Below are 25,924 nucleotides of genomic sequence, written 5' to 3' on the forward strand. Positions count from 1 at the left end.
AGAGCAGCGCAGCCTCGGCCTGATCTTTTATCCGTCATAGCAAAAACTGGCTTTTGAATGGAGATGATTTATATGAGATGGTGCTTAGAGTTCACACACACAGGGTTCCTAGGTCCTCCTAACTCTAGAGAACTCCTACAGTGTCATGTCACATTGTAAGATATCTATGGTGGTTTGGACTGAGATGGTGAGAGCGTGGGACTGTAAGGTTCTATCTGCAAAAAGATAATTCTGAGATAATTGGCTTTAAAGTTCTGATCCCTAATTGGTTTGAATGGTGTCAGCAATTTTTATCTAGTATTCTTTTTAATTTAACAACATGAATTGGTGTATTTAGAGTACTATGTAGGTAGAGAACATTGAACAGAACAAGGCTATGCCAATAACTACATTTTGACAAAAATGCCGAAAGAACACTACAATCTCAAGCAACAAAATTGCTTCTGAAGGAGACACCTACGGCTATAGTACTCAGAAAGCTCTCACACACAGGGCTCCTACAGGTCCTCCTAAAGTCGTCAGCATGCTTCAGTTTGGCTGGCGGCTAGCCGAAGACAGCTGATAATATAATTTCCGTTTCAGTTTCTAATTTCCCTTGTTACTGTATACATGTATGCACCTCTATGAGAAATGCCAAATTATATGGTGTTTTTTTGAGGGGGCCAAACTGTACCAGTCAAAAGTTTGGACACACCTACTCATTTAAGCTTTTTTCTTTATTTTTACTATTTTCTACATTGTAGAATAATAGTGAAGACATCAAAACTATGAAATGACACAGAATCATGTAACCAAAAAAGTTAAACAAATCAAAATATATTTGAGATTCTTCAAAGTAGCCACCCTTTGCCTTGATGACAGCTTTGCACACTCTTGGCATTCTCTCAACCAGCTTCATGAGGAATGTTTTTTTTGACACTTACATGATTCCATATGTGTTATTTCATAGTTAGTTCTACATTGTAGAATAATATTGAAGACAAAGTAAAAATAAAAAACCTTGGAATGAGTAGGTGTCCAAACCTTTGACTGGTACCGTATATCTGACATTTTCTTGTTACCTCATTCACAGGTGTCCATCAATGAACCTGGGCATACCTGGAACTACCGCCACTCTTGTCAGAGAGTCCGAATTCATTCGGCATCATGGCTGCAAGGATGAGGATTCTTGGTTGTCCAATCAAGTGTACCCCTGAAAAAGGCTAAGGGCATGTTTGGCCCTCCACGGAGGAAGCTCATGAGCCAAACGCAAGATACGTGCCTCGCGCTTTTGCTGAGACACCCCTCCCTTCTGGCAACTACCAACGTGGAGGCTTGTGGCAGGGGGACAACAATCTCAAGAGCCAGGGAGACCCTCTCGTGACAAGGCTTGCAAGTTAAACAACTTCCTCTGCCCCCGGTCATGTGCCATGTCAGGAAGACAGAGTTAGGAGAGGACAACAACCCAAGGCCAGACAATCATGCAGAATAGGCCTTTCTTTGGACTGCTTACACACACACACCTCTTGATGGACACAGACTCAGTTCTTTGTGTGTAATGTGAACCAAAGTACTTTGTACAAAATGTATAGTTTTAATCTTGTTAATAAAATGAAACCTGACTCTGATGTGTGCAGTCATTTAGATAGCCTGTAGAGACTGACACACAGCTCTTCTCAATGTTGTCAGCACTTGATGTTCAAATATAATGCATTGAAACACCTTTATATATGAAGAAATGCCAACAGAGCTTTTTCAGCACACAAAAATAAACGTTTATTCTTTCTTCTCAAAGTAAACCACAGTACAAAAGTGTCTGCTGAGAACAGACATGTAAACAAGTGTCTATGGAATAAAATGTAAGTGTCAGTGTTATAAATATTTCTGTACAACAGTGTCTGCTATGAACAGACATGTAAATAACAAAAGGGACTAATGTTCGATTGCTGAGATGTCTGAAAAACAACAGAAGGTGTGCATTTCACTGTGGTCCATGTCCTCTTCTTGAAGTAATTTACGAACTCATACAGCTGGTGATCAAATTCCTCCCAGAGTTTTGGTGAGAGTTCATCCATGAAATCAGCTCTAGGTGCCAGGGCCCTGGGGGGGACAACAGAAGAGAGTAAATGAGAAGATTCTGAAATGATCTGTATTTATTTACCTCTGGGACAAGCTCGGTGCATGACGTTCTTGAGATCTGTCTTCAATCATTTGCAATGCCTTTGCGAGTGACGTGTCGAACTGAGTCTGCAGCTCTTTTCTACCTTCTTCTCACACCCTTGCTACTACTGGGCCGGTGAACAGGCAGTGCTGGGGTGCAGAGAACAAAAACCAGGTGCTGTCTCCATTCACTGATGTTTGTGCCTTGAACAATTTAGAATGTAGAGTGCTATTTAGTACACATAACCAAAACATGAATGAACATCAAATTTCATTAACCAAGACTACAATAGACTGTTGGGAATGTTTGAGCAGAGTTAAGTAGGCCTGGCCTAGCTACTCAACTCTGTTCAAATGTTTGCAACATTTTGACAAGCTGGACCTTGCAACCAAATATGACTTTGGTGTTACCAATGTGGGAAGCTTATGATTTTCTTTCTCTAACAAAATTATGTTTCATAAAAAGTTGTGAAGATCTTTAGTTTAGTTGATTGGCTTGCTTTCTCTGGACGAGTATGCTGCTAGGCTAGCTAGCCGCTAGTCAGCCAAGTAGCTAGCGCTAGCTGCCTAGCTATTGTTAGCAAAATATGGGTACTCTTTTCGTAGACTACAATAGAAAATACAACAACATACCTCATCCTTTGGTGAAGACGGCATGTTGCTTTCAGTTCTCCCATGCTTCATGTGCCGAACAAGCCACCGGCAACATTTCTGAAGTAGCCTTTCCACCGGCATCTCCACTGAGGCCCTTGTTTATTTTCTTTGCCTTGACGAACTTCTCGCAAACCCTACTCCACTTTTCCAAACAAGTGGTTGGGTCGAACCCCAGTGTCTCCCTCCATGAATTGGTCTTTATATAATGTATGGCTAGAATCGTAGTGGTGAAGGCACTTCTGCACCTCCTCGTCAATCGATCCTCGAAGTTGTCGTTTGCCATGTTGAAATCACATTGAGTTTCAGGCTGAATCGACAAGAAGCAGAAACTCGTCTCACCCCTACAGTTGACCAATCACGGAGGAAGGTGCGTAGACTTTGGCTCCCTGAACTTTAGCTGGACTTGAGAAAAAATGTTGTGTGCCCGAACAGCCATCAAAACTCTAGCAGAACATCAAAACAAACAAAAGTCACAAAATGTCGTCATAATATATGCGCATGCGGCCGCCTTAGCTATAGAGAGAACTCCTACAGTGCCATGCCGCATTGAGTGATATCTTTATTGGTTTGGACTGTTGTGCACAAAGATAGGTCTAATTACAGTGGAGGGAAGGAGCTTACGAGTGTGGCATTACCCTTGGTGATAGTGAGATCTATGGTATCTGTATCGGCCATCATAAAGAAATGTTTGTTCTACAGATGTAAGATCTTAATTTAAGCCAGTTTGCTACAGCAGGAAAATAGTCCTGCAGCAACAGGAAATGTGAATTATAATGTGGATTATAATTCATTCTTAAAAGTGTAAACTGACATGGAATTGTTTTTAAGATGGTCACACTATGGATGATTTAGCCATTTTATTTTGCCTAATGTACCCCTTTAGGCAGTCTTTTTTTTATACACTGCTCAAAAAAATAAAGGGAACACTAAAATAACACATCCTTTATCTGAATGAATGAAATAATTGGTGGGTCAGTCATGGTGTGGGGTGGCATTTCTTTGGGGGGCCGCACAGCCCTCCATGTGCTCGCCAGAGGTAGCCTGACTGCCATTAGGTACCGAGATGAGATCCTCAGACCCCTTGTGAGACCATATGCTGGTGCGGTTGGCCCTGGGTTCCTCCTAATGCAAGACAATGCTAGACCTCATGTGGCTGGAGTGTATCAGCAGTTCCTGCAAGAGGAAGGCATTGATGCTATGGACTGGCCCGCCCGTTCCCCAGACCTGAATCCAATTGAGCACATCTGGGACATCATGTCTCGCTCCATCCACCAACGCCACGTTGCACCACAGACTGTCCAGGAGTTGGCGGATGCTTTAGTCCAGGTCTGGGAGGAGATCCCTCAGGAGACCATCCGCCACCTCATCAGGAGCATGCCCAGGTGTTGTAGGGAGGGCATACAGGCACGTGGAGGCCACACACACTACTGAGCCTCATTTTGACTTGTTTTAAGGACATTACATCAAAGTTGGATCAGCCTGTAGTGTGGTTTTCCACTTTAATTTTGAGTGTGACTCCAAATCCAGACCTCCATGGGTTGATAAATTGGATTTCCATTGATTATTTTTGTGTGATTTTGTTGTCAGCACATTCAACTATGTAAAGAAAAAAGTATTTAATAAGATTATTTCATTCATTCAGATCTAGGATGTGTTATTTTAGTGTTCCCCTTATTTTTTTGAGCAGTGTAGTTTGTCGGTCAAACCGTTATAACGCTACAGAGGTTTTCGTGAAAAGACCGATTTTCGGGATGACTCATGGTCTCATAAACACAGCTCTACCTCTGCCACATTTCACTGCAGATGCGGAAGTGCAACTTGTGGATGCGGTGGATTGAGACGCATCCAATGCAAAAAACATATCTTTAGCTTAAACTGATGGATTTTGATGGGGATTTTTTTATTATGTTACTTAGATTGACGCACTGGTGCATCAAATCATCTCTAGGAGGTTAATGGACATTTTTGTAGGGGTTGATACATTTTTTGTTAGGGAAAGGCTTTTTAAACCTCAAATACACTACAAGTTAACATTTCCTGCTTTGCATAAAAGTTAAACTGCAATATGGTAATCAAATTAAGATCCTACATCTGTATGGTACAGCATTAAAATAAACGTGATACTTTGAAAGTGCAGTGTGTGGGAGCTTCTTTCCTTTGAATGACACTGTGTACAAAGTGACAGTGAGAGACAGTAGCTGGTTCCAAAACAGCTATCGAGCCCGCCCGTATCGCTAAGACAATAGCATTTAAAGCACTTTTCAGAGCCAAGGGTCTGAGGGCTGTAGGAGATTGAGTAATGAGCAAACTGATTGTCCTCGTTCGACAGATGTAAAGGTCACGCTGGAGCTTTGTGGCAACATGGCAATCAAAACACGTGTAAACTGTGAAAAGAGAGGGGCATATATATGTAACGTGTGGTTAACCAATTCCTGACTAGCTTGGGCAGATGGGTGGTCTCCCTCCCTCTCTCTCTATTGCCTTCTCTCAGGATGTCCCCTTCCTGCATTGGCCTCCTTGGCTCCTGGCCCACAGTGTGCTGCTGGTGGCTGGCGTGTGTCGGCCCATTGGAGGCAGTAGAGGAGGATCGATGAGTGGCCAGTGGGGACCCGGCCGCTTCACAGCTGCCTGGCGGATGGTGGATGGCGTCGGCCATGCAGGGGATAGGGAGGAGGGGCGAGGGGCAAGGATTAGTCAGGGCCAGCCGAGAGGACCAGAGGGACGGCACGATACGTCAATGAGAACATGGAGGGAACTGGAGGGGGCTGGGGAAATCAGTATGCTGGTGAAGGCCTGTCAATCTGTCAAAGCACCCACTCTCCCTGACTGACTATCGACTACTCAATGACAGACAGCCTTTGACGCAGACTGCCTCACGCAGACTAAAAGCTCGTATGAGAAGCACCATATCGACATTAATAGATCTTCTCATTAGCATTGTTTAACGTACAGTGACTCACCATCTCAATGGGAGAGTGAAGAACTCTCCCATTGGTGTGCTCAGAAAGCCACTTTGAAAAATGTTGGTAGATTAAATAAATCATTCCATTTCTTAAGTCATGAATTGAAATCATGTTAAAACATACGAGCTGAAGGCTGATTCTACCAAGGTCGGTTCAGAACTCTGCGATCCAGACCAGAGCTGCTCTTTAGCTAAACATGCAGCAGTCCCGACCTCTCTCAAACAGTGTTCTGCTTTCACTTGGAGTACTCCTGAGCCTCCCCAGATCTCCACAGTCCACACACACAGACCACATTTTCAAGACCCCTACTTTACAAACACTTACCCATGTTTCCTGCCTTGAAATGATGGTGAATGCATTCCACAGCTATCTACTCGTTCCCCCCAAAATATAGCAAATTTTGCCCTCTGAGACAAATACATCACCAATCACAGATACTAGACGAGCATGTTGCAAAAACCCTTACCATGACTTCAGCAACCCTCTACAGCGCAGTGACATCCCAAACTCAGAAGTCTTCAGAACTCTTAGCCCATGACACTAGTCATCTCTTCATCACACGACATGACATTGCAACTTCCTAGTTGCTAAGTGTGGCATGATCTCCTGCACTGTAGCATCTCATGCTCTAAAAAGCCTAGCCAGCCGACTGACAGCCACTAAAGAAGATGTTAGTTCCCTAGTTGTGGTGCCATGTGGAGGCCTGTCTCCCCCCATGCCATGACACAGGATTAGCTTTCATTAGAGCTGGGGAAGTGTAAATCAGCTTCAGAGCGGAACCTCACATGATGGCGCCGACAGAGATGGCAGCATGGTGACTAGCTCTTAAGCAACTCTGCAGTATTTTGTACTCGAGCTGCTAAAACCCTCGACCATTGCTATACTACCTTCCAGAATGCATATAAGGCCCTCCCCCACCATCCATTCGGCAAATCGGACCACGATTCCATCTTGCTCCTCCCCTCCTATATGCAGAAACTCAAACAGGAAGCAACCGTAGTGAGGACTATTCAACGCTGGTCTGACCAATCGGAATCCATGCTTTAAAAAAAATGTTTTTGATCTCACGGACTGGGATATGTTCAGAGTAGCTTCAGAAAATAATATTGACACATATACCGATACGGTGAATGAGTTTATCAGGAAGTACATAGGAGATGTTGTACCCACTGTGACTATTAAAACCTACCCCAACCAGAAACCGTGGACAGATGGGAGCATTCACGCAAAACTGAAAGTGCGAACCACCGCATTTAACCAGGGCAAGAATACTGGGAATATGGAAGAATACAAACAGTGTAGTTATTCCTTCCGCAAAGCAATCAAGCAGGCTACACGTCAGTATAGGGACAAAGTTGAGTCCCAGTTCAACAATATATAGAGACAGTCGTGATACTGTATTATAGGCTCTATGAAGATGAAATTAACAACCATTACAAAATAGTAACAAATGCACGCAACCTGTCCATAGCCTAATGATCAGCCTGTCCATAGCCTAATGATCAGCCTGTCCAGAGCCAGGCAATGAACGCAAGAGCAGTGACACAATTTCATGTTAGCAGGCAATATTAACTAAATATGCAGGTTTAAAAATATATACTTGTGTATTGATTTTAAAGAAAGGCATTGATGTTTATGGTTAGGTACATTGATGCAACGACAGTGCTTTTTTCGCAAAAAAAGCGCGTTATTGCCGTGGCGCGTTATTCAAATACCTTAGAAATGCTATTACTTCAATTTCTCAAACATATGACTATTTTACAGCATTTTAAAGACAAGACTCTCGTTAATCTAACCACACTGTCCGATTTCAAAAAGGCTTTACAACGAAAGCAAAACATTAGATTATGTCAGCAGAGTACCCAGCCAGAAATAATCAGACACCCATTTTTCAAGCTAGCATATAATGTCACATAAACCCAAACCACAGCTAAATGCAGCACTAACCTTTGATGATCTTCATCAGATGACAATCTTAGGACATTATGTTATACAATACATGCATGTTTTGTTCAATCAAGTTCATATTTATATCAAAAAACAGCTTTTTACATTAGCATGTGACTAGCATGTGACTAGCATTCCCACCGAACACTTCCGGTGAATTTACTAAATTACTCACGATAAACATTCACAAAAAACATAATTATTTTAAGAATTATAGATACATAACTCCTTTATGCACTCGCTATGTCTGATTTTAAAATAGCTTTTCGGTGAAAGCACATTTTGTATTCTAAGTAGATAGCCCAGCCATCACAGGCTAGCTATTTTGACACCAACCAAGTGTGGTACTCACCAAACTCCGATTTACTATTAGAAAAGTTTGATTACCTTTGGTGTTCTTCGTCAGAATGCACTCCCAGGACTTCTACTTCAATAACAAATGTTGGTTTGGTCCCAAATAATCCATAGTTATATCCAAATAGCGGCGTTTTGTTCGTGCGTTCAAGACACTATCCGAAGGGTAAATAAGGGTCACGCGCCCGACGCGTTTCGTGACAAAAAAATACTAAATATTCCATTACCGTACTTCGAAGCATGTCAACCGCTGTTTAAAATCAATTTTTATGCCATTTTTCTCGTAAAAAAACGATAATATTCCGACCGGGAGTGGTGGTTTTCGTTCAAAGAGAGAGAAAGTAAACATGGAGTCGACTCGGGCACGCGCGCCCCGTCCCATTGTCCTCAGATCGACCACTATCAAAATGCGCTAATGTTTTTCAGCCATGGGCTGCAAAGCCACGATTCAGCTTTCTGGCGCCTTCTGAGAGCCTATGGGAGCGTTAGAAAATGTCACGTCATGCCAGAGATCCCCTGTTTTTGTTAGAGATGATCAATAAGGCCATGAAATGGTCAGAGAGAGCGCTTCCTGTTTGGAATCTTCTCAGGTTTTGGCCTGCCAAATGAGTTCTGTTATACTCACAGACACCATTCAAACAGTTTTAGAAACTTTAGGGTATTTTCTATCCAAATCAAACAATTATATGCATATTGTAGTTACTGGGCAGGAGTAGTAACCAGATTAAATCGGGTACGTTTTTTATCCGGCCATGCAAATACTGCCCCCTAGCCCCAACAGGTTAAATCATCACCCGTTTGTCGAAGTAGGCTGTGATTCGATGAGAAATTAACAGGCACCGCATTGATTATATGCAACGCAGGACACGTTAGATAAACTAGTAATATCATCAACCATGTGTAGTTAACTAGTGATTATGTTAAGATTGATAGTTTTTTATAAGATAAGCAACTTACCTTGGCTTCTTGCTGCCCTCGCGTAACAGGTAGTCAGCCTGCCATGCAGGCTCCTCGTGGAGTGCAATGTAAGGCAGGTTAGATCGTTGGACTATTAACCAGAAGGTTGCAAAAACGAATCCCCCCTGAACAAGGCAGTTAACCCCCGTTCCTAGGCCGTCATTGAAAATAAGAATGCGTTCTTAATCTGACTTACCTAGTTAAATAAACGTGTAAAAAAGAAAAAATACAAAAAAATACAAAATAAATAAATAAATAAAATACTAAAAAAGAACAAAAAAAATATCGGCAAATCGGTGGCTAAAAATGCAGATTACCGATTGTTATGAAAACTTGAAATCGGCCCTAATTAATCGGCCATTCGACCTCTATACTGTACTCTATACTATGCCACCGTATCTTAGTGCAATGCCGCTCTGACAGACACTACTGGTCAAAGGTTTTAGAACACCTAGCCATTCAATGTTTTTTTAGTTTTTTTTTACTATTTTCTACATTGTAGAATAATGAAGACATCAAAACTATGAAATAACATATATAGAATCATGTAACCAAAAAAACGTTAAACAAATCAAAATATATTTTATATTTCAGATTCTTCAAATAGCCACCCTTTGCCTTGATGACAGCTTTGCACACTCTTGGCATTCTCTCAACCAGCTTCACCTGGAATGCTTTTCCAACAGTCTTGAAGGAGTTCCCACATATGCTGAGCACTTGTTGGCTGCTTTTCCTTCACTCTGCGGTCCGACTTATCCCAAACCATCTCAATTTGGTTGAGGTCGGGGGATTGTGGAGGCCAGGTCATCTGATGCAGCACTCCATCACTCTCCTTCTTGGTAAAATAGCCCTTGCTGCTGCACATCCTACAACAGATTACAGCAAGATCCACTTGCAGCATACACATACTCAGAACCCAGTGTTAACAAATGAGACGTATATCCGCCAACCCTCCATTTCAAAATGGATTTGAAGTCAATGTTTCAACAGTATGCTATAAAATGTCCGAAGTCTATAAAAAAGCTATATACTGCTACACTACGCTAATCATGTCTATTGGTGTCCGTGGTCAGTTTGTTTATCTATAATCTACAAGGTAACTTGATTGAGACCACACCCCTCTGAAGGACTAGAAGGGCATGTTTTGGTCCTCTCGCCTCTCCCGCCAGACCAAACGGTGAACATGAAGGTCAGGCTGGAAGGAAACTGGAGAGTATGTTTGGATTTCGTGCTTGACGCAAACCTGCACACAAGAAGCATCTTTATCTCTCTCCACTGCAACTCTCCATCATCCTGTCAGCTCGACCGGCCTGCGTTTACGGAAGGCTGGCGACACCGTAGAGGAGAACACGTATCCACACTAACCCCGCTGGAGAGTTCCCTGTGGCCAGACGGCCACTTTACAAAGCGGCCCTTGTTGTTGGCGGGTTGTTCCGAGAGCCAACATTGACATTCTGAAGGGTGGCAACTCGCCAAAGAACAAGGTGCAGATAGGGTGCCGATGCTTCTGCATGGTGTTGAGTAACATTTAGAAGATAAGTTTGAGTTAATTTGATACAGTGTGGGCTCCAAAATGTGTTCTGTGTTTATTTTGGAGGGGTACATGATTATAGAGCCTGTTTCATTGACCCAGATTATAATTTTTTACTCTTGGATTTTAATCAAGATTCAATTGGTTTCATCAGTTGGTTTCATCCTGGCCTAAAGTAGGATTGGTGGATATCAGACAAAAGAAACGCGTGGCTTTTCTCTGCAACGTCACTATTATTACACTTCGTTATTATCCGTAGCATGTCATTATTAATTATTATTTAAGTTATTACATATAAATATTAGTCTAGTATACAAATTAAGAAATTTGCGATTAAAACATTTTCCCCTCCACTTTTCAGAACAATCCGCATTTCATGATTCATTCAGTTGCACACCATTTAATAAGAGAGGAAACTCAAAACTGGCACTTGTCATCATTCCTCACACATATGCTGACCCTGCAACAAGACAAAACACTTTTTTAAAGAGATGCAGTCCAGACCCTGTCTATGCCTATTTTAGGAAACTTTCTGAATTGACATAGAGAGTTACTGAACTCCTACACGCACACCCACCCACCTAAAGGACCCATCAATCAAAGCCGCCTGCAGGACATCTCACTCAGACAAATCACATTTGTTCTTTCCCAAAAATGTATTGAAAACCATGCCTTAGCTTTAAATCCTTTCTGTAGGGTATCAAATAGTCTACATTACAGGATAATGCTAAATCAATGTAACCTAAAAAGTTTTAAGAGGGATATATAGAGACAGTCGTGATACTGTATTATCGGCTGCATGAAGATGAAATGAACAACCATTACAAAATAGTAACATATGCACACAACCTGTCCATAGCCTAATGATCAGCCTGTCCACAGCCTAATGATCAGCCTGTCCACAGCCTAATGATCAGCCTGTCCACAGCCTAATGATCAGCCTGTCCACAGCCTAATGATCAGCCTATCCACAGCCTAATGATCAGCCTAATGATCAGCCTATCCACAGCCTAATGATCAGCCTGTCCACAGCCTAATGATCAGCCTAATGATCAGCCTATCCACAGCCTAATGATCAGCCTAATGATCAGCCTATCCACAGCCTAATGATCAGCCTAATGATCAGCCTGTCCACAGCCTAATGATCAGCCTGTCCACAGCCTAATGATCAGCCTATCCACAGCCTAATGATCAGCCTATCCACAGCCTAATGATCAGCCGTTGATTTATTTTAGTTAAGTGGTGGGTGGTTATGTTGACACTACATTTTAATTAGAGTGCTTTATCTAAATCTGTTCAACCACTTATTTTTCTCAGTCTTTTAGGGTTGCCTATAGCACAGATGGTCGCCTAGATTCACTTTAGCAGGCCAATAATATATGGGCTATACGAATGATGTATTCATATAATATTAATTAACTTCTAACTTGCACATTTATTGTCTTCTTCACTGTTCCCTTCTTGAGAAATCCATGCATCTCTGCTGGCAACTCCACTGGCCTCTCTTCCCCCCTCTCTAGCTCTTGAACGAGTAGCCTGTATATACTGTATATAGAATGAAGAGCAATATAGTTTGAAACTTATTTTGAGCAATGTTTTTTCTTTTTACTAATAGGCCTAGGCCGATTCGAGGAGAGAAGCATTGATCGATCCTCTTGATTGCTGATTGGCTAATAAATAGGCTACAGAGTTGGCAATGAACTGGCGGGGAAGTTTGAATGGCGAGAGTGATGTGTAGCCTAGCTCTGGTGTGATGTGATCACATTGACTAAATTGCGAATGTAAAAAACAGGCAGAGAGAAATTCATGAATTCTCACAACGAACCCGCAGACCTGTCAGTGGCAGTATCCCAGATAACAATTTATATTGGTCAACAGCTTATTTTTGAATGTGAACAGAAGCAAATTGTTGTAAACGGCATCATAAACATGACATGCTTGTATTTTTTTGGATTATTATTTGGACGAAAATAACGGACTGGGTGGGAAAGGGCCTTTTACAAGATTAAATCAGGAGCATTTGATTCTTATTAAAGAGACAGTCCAGACTAGAGGTTGACTGATTAATCGGAATGGACGATTAATTAGGTCCGATTTCATGTTTTCATAACAATCGGTAATCTGTATTTTTGGCCACGGATTTGCGGATTTTTTTAATTTTTATTGATATTATTATTATATATATTTTTTGTATTATATATTTTTTTTACACCTTTATTTAACTAGGCAAGTCAGATTAAGAACACATTCTTATTTTCAATGACGGCCTAGGAACGGGGGTTAACTGCCTTGTTCAGGGGGGATTCGGGGATTCGTTTTTGCAACCTTCTGGTTACTAGTCCAACGATCTAACCACCTGCCTTACATTGCACTCCACGAGGAGCCTGCATGGCAGGCTGACTACCTGTTACGCGATGGCAGCAAGAAGCCAAGGTAAGTTGCTAGCTAGCAATAAACTTATCTTATAAAAAACTATCAATCTTAACATAATCACTAGTTAACTACACATGGTTGATGATATTACTAGTTTATCTAACGTGTCCTGCGTTGCATATAATCGATGTGGTGCCTGTTAATTTCTCATCGAATCACAGCCTACTTCGACAAACGGGTGATGATTTAACAAGCGCATTTGCGAAAAAAAGCGCTGTCGTTGCATCAATGTACCTAACCATAAACATCAATGCCTTTCTTTAAAATCAATACACAAGTATATATTTTTAAACCTGCATATTTAGTTAATATTGCCAGCTAACATGAATTTGTGTCACTTCTCTAGCGTTCCGTGCAAGCAGTCAGGGTATATACAGCAGTTTGGGCCGCCTGGCTCATTGCGGACTGTGTGAAGTCCATTTATTCCTAACAAAGGCCGTAATTAATTTGCCAGAATTGTACATAATTATGACATAACATTGAAGGTTGTGCAATGTAACAGGAACATTTAGACTTAGGGATGCCACCCGTTAGATAAAATACGGAACAGTTCCGTATTTCACTGAAATAATAAACGTTTCATTTTCAAAATGGCAGTTTCCGTATTCGACCATATTAATGACCAAAGGCTCGTATTTCTGTGTGTTATTATGTTATAATTAAGTCTATGATTTGATATAGCAGTCTGACTGAGCGATGGTAGGCAGCAGCATGCTCGTAAGCATTCATTCAAACAGCAACTTCGTGCGTATTGCCAACAGCTCTTCGCAATTCTTCAAGCATTGCGCTGTTTATGACTTCAAGCCTATCAACCCCAGAGATTAGGCTGGTGTAACCCATGTGAAATGGCTAGCTAGTTAGCGGATGCGCGCTAATATCGTTTCGAACGTCACTCGCTCTGAGACTTGGGAGTGGTTGTTCCCCTTGCTCTACATGAGTAACGCTGCTTCGAGGGTGGCTGTTGTCGATGTGTTCCTGGTTCGAGCCCAGGTAAGAGCGAGGAGAGGGACGGAAGCTATACTGTTACACTGGCAATACTAAAGTGCCTATAAGAACATCCAATAGTCAAAGGTATATGAAATACAAATCGTATAGAGAGAAATAGTCCTATAATTCCTATAATAACTACAACCTAAAACTTCTTACCTGGGAATATTGAAGACTCATGTGTTCTCGTTCTGAGCAAGGAACTTAAACGTTAGCTTTTTTACATGGCACATATTGCACTTTTACTTTCTTCTCCAACACTTTGTTTTTGCATTATTTAAACCAAATTGAACATGTTTCATTATTTATTTGAGGCTAAATTGATAGTATTTATGTATTATATTAAGTTAAAATAAGTGTTCATTCAGTATTGTTGTAATTGTCATTATTACAAACAAATAAATAAATAAAAATCGTCCGATTAATCGGTATCGGCTTTTTTGGTCCTCCAATAATCGGTACCGGCGTTGAAAAATCATAATCGGTCGACCTCTAGTCCAGACAGGCTACACTCTTAGAAAAAAGGTTTCCAAATGGGTTCTTCCGCTGTCCCCATAGCAGAACCCTTTTTGGTTCCATGTAGAACTCTTTTGGGTTCCATGTAGAAGCCTCTATGTAAAGGGTTCTACATGGAACTCAAAAGGGTCCTACCTGGAACCATAAGGGTTCTACCTGGAACCAAAAAGGGTTCTTTAAAGGGTTCTCCTATGGGGACAGCCAAAGAACCGTTTTAGGTTCTAGATAGCACCTTTTGTCTAAGAGTGTACTTTAGGAAACTTTCTAAAACTTTCACACACGCACATTCACGTAAAAGAACCCGTCAGTCAAAGCCACCAGCGTATGTCAGAGATGAGCAAGTATTTCTCCTTTCCTTAAAACCTATTAAAAAACCTCGGCCTACCTTAAAGTAGGCTATAAGATAATGAATTGACAAGGAAAGTATGAAGGGGAGAGAGACAACTATGCAATATTATGATAATGAAATTGACAATAATTAAAATAGAGAAAAATACATGCAACATGTCCATAGCCTATTTAAAATAAAATTAAAACAATAATAATGACATTTATTTAATCTTTATTTAACTAGGCAAGTCAGTTAAGAACACATTCTTATTTACAATGACGGTCTACCAAAAGGCCTCCTGAAGGGACGGGGGCTGGGATTAATAAATAAATATAGGACAACAAAATAAAAATATAGGACAACAAACATCACGACAGGAGAGACACCACAACAATACATAAAGAGAGACCTAAGACGACAACATAGCATGGAAGCATCACATGAAAACAAAGCATGGTAGCAACGTTGATTAGTCTATAAATTAAGAAAAGATTCCTTATCAAATTATACCATGCCTGGTTGGATAGGATTGGTACATTGTTCATTTGACACAACATTAGCACATTTTACTGTTGGACTCAGAGCCAGAACAACCTTGTCAACTGCTGTTGAATAATTAATGAATAGTCAGACACATCCAACCGTTTTTACAAGAAGACCAAATGATTTATTTACTAGTAAGCAATGAACATGTGCATTGTATAAAAGAAAGTCCACATATAAAAAAATAGCCTACCCAGCTAGCACAGTGGATCTGGGCCGATTCCGGCTGAGAGTCAGACTCAGCTGATGTCATGTGGCCCGAGTCTGGGCCGCCTTTAGCAGTATTACTTATGGCTAGGATTCGGGGATTGACCCCGGGCTGATTCCTGTGTGAGTCATCTGACCCAAATGTACTACTTGGGGCTCGGACTGATTGGGGCTACTCTCTGGCAGATGATTACACAGGGTGATTTATATAATTAACATTTCATTATTTATTTTGTCATTGTTTCTGTGATCAAAAAATACAACTAACATTTAAATGAAATTCTTTAAGAGTACCGTGTAGTATTTTGATACTTTGTGCAAGGCAATTGATAAGCATTAAAAACTTTGGATGGAGCCTCCCGAGTAGAGCAGCAGTCTAAGACACTGCGTTGCAGTGCAAACTGCGTTGCTACAGATGCTGGTTCGAGACCCGTGCCGGCCGCGACCGGGAGACCCATGAGGCGACGCACAATTGGCCCAGCGTCGTCAGAGTTAGGGGAGGGTTTGGCCGGCCGGGATGTCCTTGTCCCATCGCGCTGTAGCGACTCCTGTGGCGGGCCGGGATGTCCTTGTCCCATCGCGCTGTCGCGCTGAGTCCGACTCCCGATTCCGGGCCGATTCAATCAGTTCCGGCCCCCCGGGAGAGGGCCTCTTCTGGGCCGATTCCTCATTGCTAACTGGGTATAGTCTAGAGCTTCTACAACCCTGCACATCTAGCAGATTAGATGCCGGAGCAAAAAATGACAGTTGGAAAGAGGAGGATATCTAGACAGACTAAGTTAGCGTTGCTTATAATCATTATTTAAAAGACTCCCGGTATTTGGTAACGTTTATCTACATGAAAATAACGTTAATAAAAATAAATACAAAAGTAATGTAGGCCTATTTAAAAGGTTTCAAAGGTTATTTTATTTTCATGGCTGTCTTCATCCATAACGTCAGTTAAATAGTTATTCAATTACCATCACAGCACTACCCTCATACCTTTATTACCGTCACAGCACTACCCTCATACCTTTATTACCGTCACAGCACTACCCTCATACCTTTATTACCGTCACAGCACTACCCTCATACCTTTATTACCGTCACAGCACTACCCTCATACCTTTATTACCGTCACAGCTCTACCCTCATACCTTTATTACCGTCACAGCACTACCCTCATACCTTTATTACCGTCACAGCACTACCCTCATACCTTTATTACCGTCACAGCACTACCCTCATACCTTTATTACCGTCACAGCACTACCCTCATACCTTTATTACCGTCACAGCTCTACCCTCATACCTTTATTACCGTCACAGCACTACCCTCATACCTTATTACCGTCACAGCACTACCCTCATACCTTTATTACCGTCACAGCACTACCCTCATACCTTTATTACCGTCACAGCACTACCCTCATACCTTTATTACCGTCACAGCACTACCCTCATACCTTTATTACCGTCACAGCACTACCCTCATACCTTTATTACCGTCACAGCACTACCCTCATACCTTTATTACCGTCACAGCACTACCCTCATACCTTTATTACCGTCACAGCACTACCCTCATACCTTTATTACCGTCACAGCACTACCCTCATACCTTTATTACCGTCACAGCACTACCCTCATACCTTTACTACCGTCACAGCACTACCCTCATACCTTTATTACCGTCACAGCACTACCCTCATACCTTTATTACCGTCACAGCTCTACCCTCATACCTTTATTACCGTCACAGCACTACCCTCATACCTTTATTACCGTCACAGCTCTACCCTCATACCTTTATTACCGTCACAGCACTACCCTCATACCTTTATTACCGTCACAGCACTACCCTCATACCTTTATTACCGTCACAGCTCTACCCTCATACCTTTATTACCGTCACAGCACTACCCTCATACCTTTATTACCGTCACAGCACTACCCTCATACCTTTATTACCGTCACAGCACTACCCTCATACCTTTATTACCGTCACAGCACTACCCTCATACCTTTATTACCGTCACAGCACTACCCTCATACCTTTATTACCGTCACAGCACAACCCTCATACCTTTATTACCGTCACAGCACTACCCTCATACCTTTATTACCGTCACAGCACTACCCTCATACCTTTATTACCGTCACAGCACAACCCTCATACCTTTATTACCGTCACAGCACTACCCTCATACCTTTATTACCGTCACAGCACTACCCTCATACCTTTATTACCGTCACAGCACTACCCTCATACCTTTATTACCGTCACAGCACTACCCTCATACCTTTATTACCGTCACAGCACTACCCTCATACCTTTATCGACATGGTGAGATTTCTATTTTATGAAAAGATATCGATTTCATATGGTTGATGTTGTCAGGTGGTCATTTTTACTCAGCATACAACTCACAATCACATAAATGTTTATAGGTGTGTTTTTACCATAATCATGAACAATAACAAGCCAAAAAAAAAGTCTCACTGATCAGAAAACTGCATCAAAGAACAGGTCTGATCCAAAAGTATAAAACACTGAAATTAGTAGGCCCTTATGCCAAACAACTCTAACCCGCTTTCAATTATTTAATTTTTTTTACTCATTCACAGCTTGCCTTCCCAAAAAATATGCCTCAACAGGTGTGACGATCGCACCTCCCGAGGAGAGGAGCGCTCCACACGCTGGCAGCCCTAGACGTTGGCATTTCTCGAATGCAATTACTAGACGGAGAGCGAGGGGATGAGTCTGGTCTGTTGGCTAAAGCCAAGATTACAGCCCCGGCCCCAACAGTACCACTGGTGCAGTGAGTTGACCCAAATACAACTGGGCCTGAACTGTAGATGACATTACTCATCATTAACTAAAGTTCCTGCCCCACACCAAGCACACAAGAAGTAGTAGGAAGGTTATTTTATGGGCTTTAGGAATGAATGGAGCGCTTTGGCTATATTGGAGGCAGGGGTTGTGTAGGTTGGGGACGGTGAGGGAAATAAGCATGTCATCTATGCAAAGGTGCCTGATCTACCTGCGCCTTCATCACTGGGACTGTGTCTGCAACGGCTGTGCCGACTCCAACTACGCTGGCTCCAGCTGTGGGTTGGTCGTCGTGTTCGGCCCCTTTCCCCTCTCTCTGGATCTGTGAACGGGGCGATCCTGCTTCTCGTGGGCCCGTGAAAGGCTCCACAAATTGTGTGAGGGGTAGGAATCGGCGGATTTCTCCATCCCCTTCTCGGGCAGTTAAATCGGGCCGCTCAATGGTGAGAAATATTTCAGTCCCTGGAGCAAAAACGTTGTGCTATCCAGGTGCACATCAATAAGCTGCTCCCAAACATATTAAACCTGCATCGGGAAATTGAGTCTATCATAGTTCATGTGGGATTCAATGACATTATGAAGGGCAGCTCAGAACAGCTGAAGATGGATTTTAAAGAACTGATTGGATCTCTGCTTGACCAACAAACGCCCCATAATATCTGGCCCTGTGCCCTCCGTAAATCACGGCATTGAACGTTTCAACAGACTTTTAGCCCTCCATAACAGGCTACGAGACTATTGTAGCTCAGTGAGTGTAACATTTATTGACAATTTATATACCTTCTTGAAACAAAGCATGTTTTATAAGGAGGATGGGATCCACCCAAATCATTATACGGCTGCATTGAGACAATGACTTATCAAATGAACCAAGCCCAGTTCAGTCTCAGTTAATCCCTACCATTGTGTCACTGAGTTGTCATAATGCGTCAGCAAATGTACATTATCCCAGGGGCGCTGGAAGACACAATGTAAGTAACCTAATTTATGTCCCTTTAACTGCCCTGAATGCCTCTGCTGATCCTACAGCTATTGTATGCAGTAATCATATGACTATGAACCAAACTTATACTGTTAGCACTGAGGCGGTGTGCCCTAGTAGGAAGTCCACTGTGTGCAGCTCACCCTGCACTAACATAAATCACATGAACATGTCTACTTCTGCTAAGCTTACCAGTAAAGCAATGAAAACAAACAAGCATACCAGAAAAGTGTGAAAAAAATAGCCCAGGCTAACATATGGAGCTTAATGAAACAAGGTCCATGAAATCAATAATTTGCGAGTAACAGATGACATTCATATTCTATCTCTGAAACTCACTTAGATAATACCTCTGATGATACAGTGATAGCAATACATGGTTATAACATCTACAGAAATGCCAATGCTGGACGTGTTGCCGTTCATATTCAGAACCACGTTCCTGTAAAGCTTAGAGAGGATCTCATGTTAAATACTGTTGAAGTAATGTGGCAACAGGTTCAAACAGCAGAGGAATGAAATCCTCAACATGTATTGATTACATCTTTACTAATGCTGCAGAAATTTGCTTTAAAGCTGTATCCAAATCCACCGGATGTAGTCATAGTTGAATGTCCCTGATCACAGTAGCCATATCTCAGAAAACCAAAGTTCCAAAGGCTGGGCCTAATATAGTGTATAAGAGGTCATACAATACATTTTGTAGTGATTCCTATGTTGTTGGCGTAAAGGATATTTGTTGGTCTGTGGTGTGTAATGACGAGCAACCAGACGCTGCACTTGACATTTATGAAATTGCTTATTCCAGTTACTAACAAGCACGCACCCATTAAGAAAATGACTGTCAAAACAGATCAAACCCTATGGATTGATGAGGAATTGAACAATGGTTGAGAGGGATGAGGCAAAAGGAATGGCAAATAAGTCTGGCTGCACAAACGTACTGCAAATTGAGAAATCATGTGACTAAACTGAATAAAAATAAGAAGAAACTATACTATGAAACAAAGATAAATTATATAAAAGAATGACAGTAAAAAGCTTTGGAACACCTTAAATGAAATTTTGGGCAAAAAGGCAAACTCAGCTCCATCATTCATAGAATCAGATGGCTCATTCTTCACAAAACTCACTGATATTGTCAATTACTTTAATGATTTTTTTAATTGGCAAGATTAACAAACTTATGCATGACATGCCACCAACAAACGCTGACACTACACATCCAAGTATAACTAATTATGAAAGACAAGCATTGTCATTTTGAATTCCGTAAAGTGAGTGTGGAAGAAGTGAAAAAGTTATTGTTGTCTATCAACAATGACAAGCCACCAGGGTCAGACAACTTGGATTGAAAATGACTGAAGATAATAGCGGATGATATTGCCACTCCTATTTGCCATATCTTCAATCTAAGCCTACTAGAGAGCGTGTGCCCTCAGGCTTGGAGGGAAGCAAAAGTAATTCCACTACCCAAGAATAGTAATGCCCCCTTTACTGGCTTAAATAGCCCACCAATCATCCTATTACCAACCCATAGTAAACTTTTTGAAAAAATGGTGTTTGACCAGATACAATGCTATTTTACTGTAAACAAATTGACAACAGACATTCAGCACGCTTATAGGGAAGGACATTCAATAAGCACGGCACTTGCACAAATGACTGATGATTGGCTGAAAGAAATTGATGATAAAGGTTTGTGGGAGCTGTTTTGTTAGACTTCAGTGCGGCTTTTGACATTATCGATCATAGTCTGCTGATGGGAAAACGTATGTGTTATGGCTTTACACCCCTGCTTTATTGTGGACAAAGAGTTACCTGTCTAACAGAACACAAAGGGTGTTCTTTAATGGACGCCTCTACAACATAATCCAGGTACAATCAGGAATTTCCCAGGGCAGCTGTCTAGGCCTCTTACTTTTTTCAATCTTTACTAATAACATGCCACTGACTGACTAAAGCCAGAGTGTCTATGTACGCGGATGACTCAACACGATACACAATAGTTACTACAGCGAGTGAAATCACTGCAACACTTAACACAAATCTGCAGTTAGTTTCAGAATGAGTGACAAGGAATAAGTTATTCCTAAATATTTCAATAACTAAAAACATTGTATTTGGGACAAATCATTCACTAAACCCTGAACCTCAACTAAATCTTGTAATAAATCATGTGGAAATTGATCAAGTTTGACCACTGTCATAGTCAAAACATGTTGATACAGCAGTAGATAAGATGGGGTAAAGTCTGTCCATAATAAAGCATTGCTCTGCCTTCTTAACAACACTATCAACAGGGCAGGTCCTACAGACTCTAGTTTTGTCGCACCTGGACTACTATTCAGTCGTGTGGTCAGGTGCCACGGAGGGACCTCGGAAATTACAATTGGCTCAAAACAGGGCAGCGCGACTAGTCCTTAAATGTACATGGAGAGCTAAATTAATAATATGCATGTAAATATCTTATGGCTCAAAGTGGAGGAGAGATTGACTTCGTCACTACTTGAGAAGTGTTGATATGTTGAATGCACCGAGGTGCCGGTTTAAACTACTAGCAAACAGCTCGGACACCCATGCATACCCCACAAGATATGCCACCAAAGGTCTCTGCCACAATCCCCAGACTATGGGAGGCACATACACATGATAAGACACACACTCTGTGGCCTTATTAATTCAGCCACATAGATAACTAGTGCATAAGAAATATCTTCCTGTGTTTTGTAAACGCAGATCTAAAATGCTTCTTATTGTAATTTCTGCTAAACATCAAACAAATTGTGTGCTTGAGTTGCACTTCTCCACTTGGATGAGAATTCACGAACGGGCATTCTATCAAAAGACAGCGCTCTGGCTGATGTGTAGCTACTTTTCTCTTGCACTTTTCTCTGGTACTTTTCTTGGTTGCAAGATTAAGTTGAAATGAAGAACGCCATCTGCTTTATCTCCTCTCATATTGCACAAGTTGACTACAGGTATTAACTTAAAAAGTAGCTACAAATAGTACAACTTATTGAAAAACGTTTAAAAAAACTCTGTTTTAATTGTTAGCAGTTGATGTTATTCTTTAATAACACAGACCCCAAAGCAAATCAGGGGGAGGAAAATAGGTTTATTCAATCAGGACAAATCATGCTTGGAAGTAGATGGTCATTCTCCCCTGTCCTCAGTGATTCTCTCCGGTGGTTCTCTCCTGTCATTATCTTCCCAGAACAAAGGGACAGAATCTAGTTTTATAACCCAGCCCTAGACTGTGGTTGACCAATTAGAAGTCATTGCAGTACAACTGGGCCAATAGCCAAATAACAAGTATCCTATTTCAGGCTCACTGTATAGACAAATTCCTCCCATGTCTCTGACCCATTGATAAATAATTCCCTATTACAGAAAAAACTATTTCCATTGATCGTTATTACTCTATTGACTTCTCGTCCTCTGTCTCTCGACTCTCGCACTCTCTCTGCGTTGTGTATTTATCTTCAAAATATTCTTATACAAATGGTATTGACGGAATTGAAAAACTATCCTGTAGCTTTTTCCAAATACCCCGGTATACCGCCGAACCCTACTCGTTGCAATAATAAATAATAAAGATTATCACACTCCAGACATCAACTCCTTGGGTAGACCTTTAGGAAAAAGCATTTCTTAACAGCAGACGTGTGCAGCTTGGGAGAGAGGGTGGTATAGTAAGTAATGATGGTTGGAGTAATCTTGGCATATCCAACGGGTGGCGTTATGGGGACAGCTGGCCAGGCGATGGGACAGCACAGCCACAGCCAGGCACCAACTCCCCTTCTCCTGCCAAGACAAGACTTCTACCACCTCCCCTCCCCCCAGCCCCCGACGCAATCCCTGTATCTAGGCCACTGCTCTAAGGGCGCGGCAGTCTCTCCTGCTCCTTCAACACCTGAAAGGATGAGAGGGATGGAGAGAGAATGGGAGGGAGGGAGAGAGAGGGAGGGGATGAAAAGGGGAACCCCTCCCAGACTGCGAGAAAATTCTGACTCAGCAGAGACAGGCTCCCCCCTCCTCACCCAACATTGTCTCTCTTCCTGGACCCAGCCCTTTGAGAGAGGGCCCGTATATCATAACAGAGGCTTGTGATGAAGCTCCTGAGGTATCTGTAATTATATAACCCCTCTGTGGCTAAAAGTGAACGTTGTGGTAAATCATCCATCTTTACCGCCTGGCCTGACCTCCATATTGTAAAAATAGCAGTTGTTTGGTTCGGTCTCTCTCTCCAAAATAAATCACTTGGTAACACATTGCATTAAAGTTTACCAGCCGAGGAGATTAAACGTGGGAAATGGCATAATTCTAAAAACCTGTTTGCACCGGGAGGTCAAGCCACGTGCCCTATCTCGAGTGGGGGAGGAGAGGGGCTGTGTTACCCTGTGATGGGCAGTGAGGTGGGTCCAGGGACAGCAGGTAATTAACTCATTTGCCAGGCTCAGGACCAGCCAGGGAATTGGTGATGCAGCAAGGGACACTGCCACGACGGCCTGAGGGTGTCCAGTAAGGGCCAGAGATGAACAATCTACAGTATCTGGCATACACTGCACCTTATCATGTTGTGCCTGTTGGTGGCCCTGGTTTCCACAAATTGTGTCACTGTATCTTAAGTAGGGATGCACGATATATCGGTGAAGATATGGAAATCGGATGATAATAGCTAAAAATGGCAACATCGACATCAGCTCGATGTCTAGTTTAATGTCAATGTGAAAAAACGATGTCAAAGCAGACGTACATACCTATGTAATGTACGTACATACCTATGTAATGTACGTACATGACGTAATGAAGCCACGTACAATTTTGCGCTACATGTGCAACACAGCATTCCTAACCTAGCCCACAATGTCTGCTGGTGTGGATCAAGCAGACAAGTCGAGCAGTCATTTGAAAGAGTAAGACATTTTCAGCGAGACAACTCAAAAGTGAAATCCATTAACGCCAAGATAATGGAATTCATCGCCCTTGACAATCAACCGTTCTCTGTCATGGGTGATGTTGGCTTTCGCTGACTGGTCGAGCACCGGTACACATTACCAAGTGCGCTATTTTTCAGATGTTGCCCTACCGGAGTTACACAGTAACAGCGTCACTGCTATTAGCTTCACAACTGACATTTGGACCAGCGATATCAGCCCCGTGAGCATGCTGAGTTTGACAACACAGTGGGTCGTTGAGGATTTCGTACTGAGGAAAGTCGTATTTCATGCTCATGAATGTGCCGGTTGTCATACAGCTGCTGCCATTTTAATGGCATTTGAGAACATGTTTGAAACATGAACACACTAGCTAGCTCTATTGGTATATTGGTCATATATTGGTATATTGTGGTATATTGGTCATATATTGGTATATTGGTCATATATTGGTATATTGTGGTATATTGGTATATTGGTCATATATTGGTATATTGTGGTATATTGGTCATATATTGGTCATATATTGGTATATTGTGGTATATTGGTCATATATTGGTATATTGGTCATATATTGGTATATTGTGGTATATTGGTCATATATTGGTATACTGTGGTATATTGGTCATATATTGGTATATTGGTCATATATTGGTATATTGGTCATATATTGGTATATTGGTCATATATTGGTATATTGGTCATATATTGGTATATTGTGGTATATTGGTCATATACCACACCCCCTCGGGCCTTATTGCTTACATAAAAGAGCCCATAGCCACATGCCTTGAACTACTTCCTGTATTATTGTGATCCATGAACACTGGCCTACACTGCTCCATGCTCCATTAGAATGACCACAACTGGGGGTCGGCAACATGGCAATGAGGGCAGAAGAGAGGAGGCGGTGGGGGATATGCTCTTCTGCTCTTCCAAGTCCTGCCCAAGTGCAGACCTACACATTATCCTGGCTCAGATGCACTAGAGAGATATACTATCTGCCAGACGGAGTGGCTGATTTCTATCTCGATTTGGCCATCGCAAATGGCCCGTCAGAATTACTCCTGAGGGATTGGGTAACGGTCTATACAGGGAGGCAACAGGCCTGACCAAGGCTTCATGGAGGTTTTTCCCCAGATGCAACATGGGGGCTAGAATAGAGGTCTATGTCAATACAGGGATGCAGGCTTATGGTATGATGGGATTCCGCCCCCCCCCCCCCCGACACACACATTAGGCCAGCATTCAGTCACTGAGCAAAGAAGTGACTCAATAAACAACAGTACGAGAGGCAGATGGTAACCCAGGGGGATATCTAGCTCAGCTGTTTGAACAAGGGCATCCTATAATCACAGAACCCCTCCACCAAAAACAAATACAAAAATAGCGGAAGAAAGAGAAACAGCCTTGGAACAAAACCGAGACATAATGAGAGCAAGTTTGACAGACAGATATGAAAGTCTACATCGCTAGCAAGGATTGTCAAAGAGCTTGTTATCACACTTCAGTTAGGTGACTGGCGGAAGGACACAGACAGACGGTCGTGTTCACGGTAAATGCGTGGCAAGCCGCAGTGCCATTCCCTCAGCCTTCCCGGAGACTGGGTGGGGGCTGGGGTAATG

General features: G+C 42.1%; 1 protein-coding gene and 1 long non-coding RNA gene across 8 annotated transcripts in view; both read right to left on the reverse strand.

Annotated features, from left to right (window-relative positions):
* LOC115198233 (serine/threonine-protein phosphatase 2B catalytic subunit alpha isoform) overlaps positions 1-25,924 on the reverse strand; it is a 130,489-nt gene that overhangs the window by 80,638 nt on the left and 23,927 nt on the right. The gene's annotated exons all lie outside the window — the stretch shown is intronic.
* On the reverse strand, positions 1,731-3,704 carry LOC115198234 (uncharacterized). Its single transcript, XR_003879191.1, has 3 exons — positions 2,773-3,704; positions 2,244-2,343; positions 1,731-2,079 (listed from the first exon to the last, which is right to left on the reverse strand). It is a non-coding gene; the product is annotated as an uncharacterized LOC115198234 (long non-coding RNA).

Source organism: Salmo trutta, chromosome 8 (genome assembly GCF_901001165.1).
Source record: "Salmo trutta chromosome 8, fSalTru1.1, whole genome shotgun sequence".
NCBI classification, from domain to species: domain Eukaryota; kingdom Metazoa; phylum Chordata; class Actinopteri; order Salmoniformes; family Salmonidae; genus Salmo; species Salmo trutta.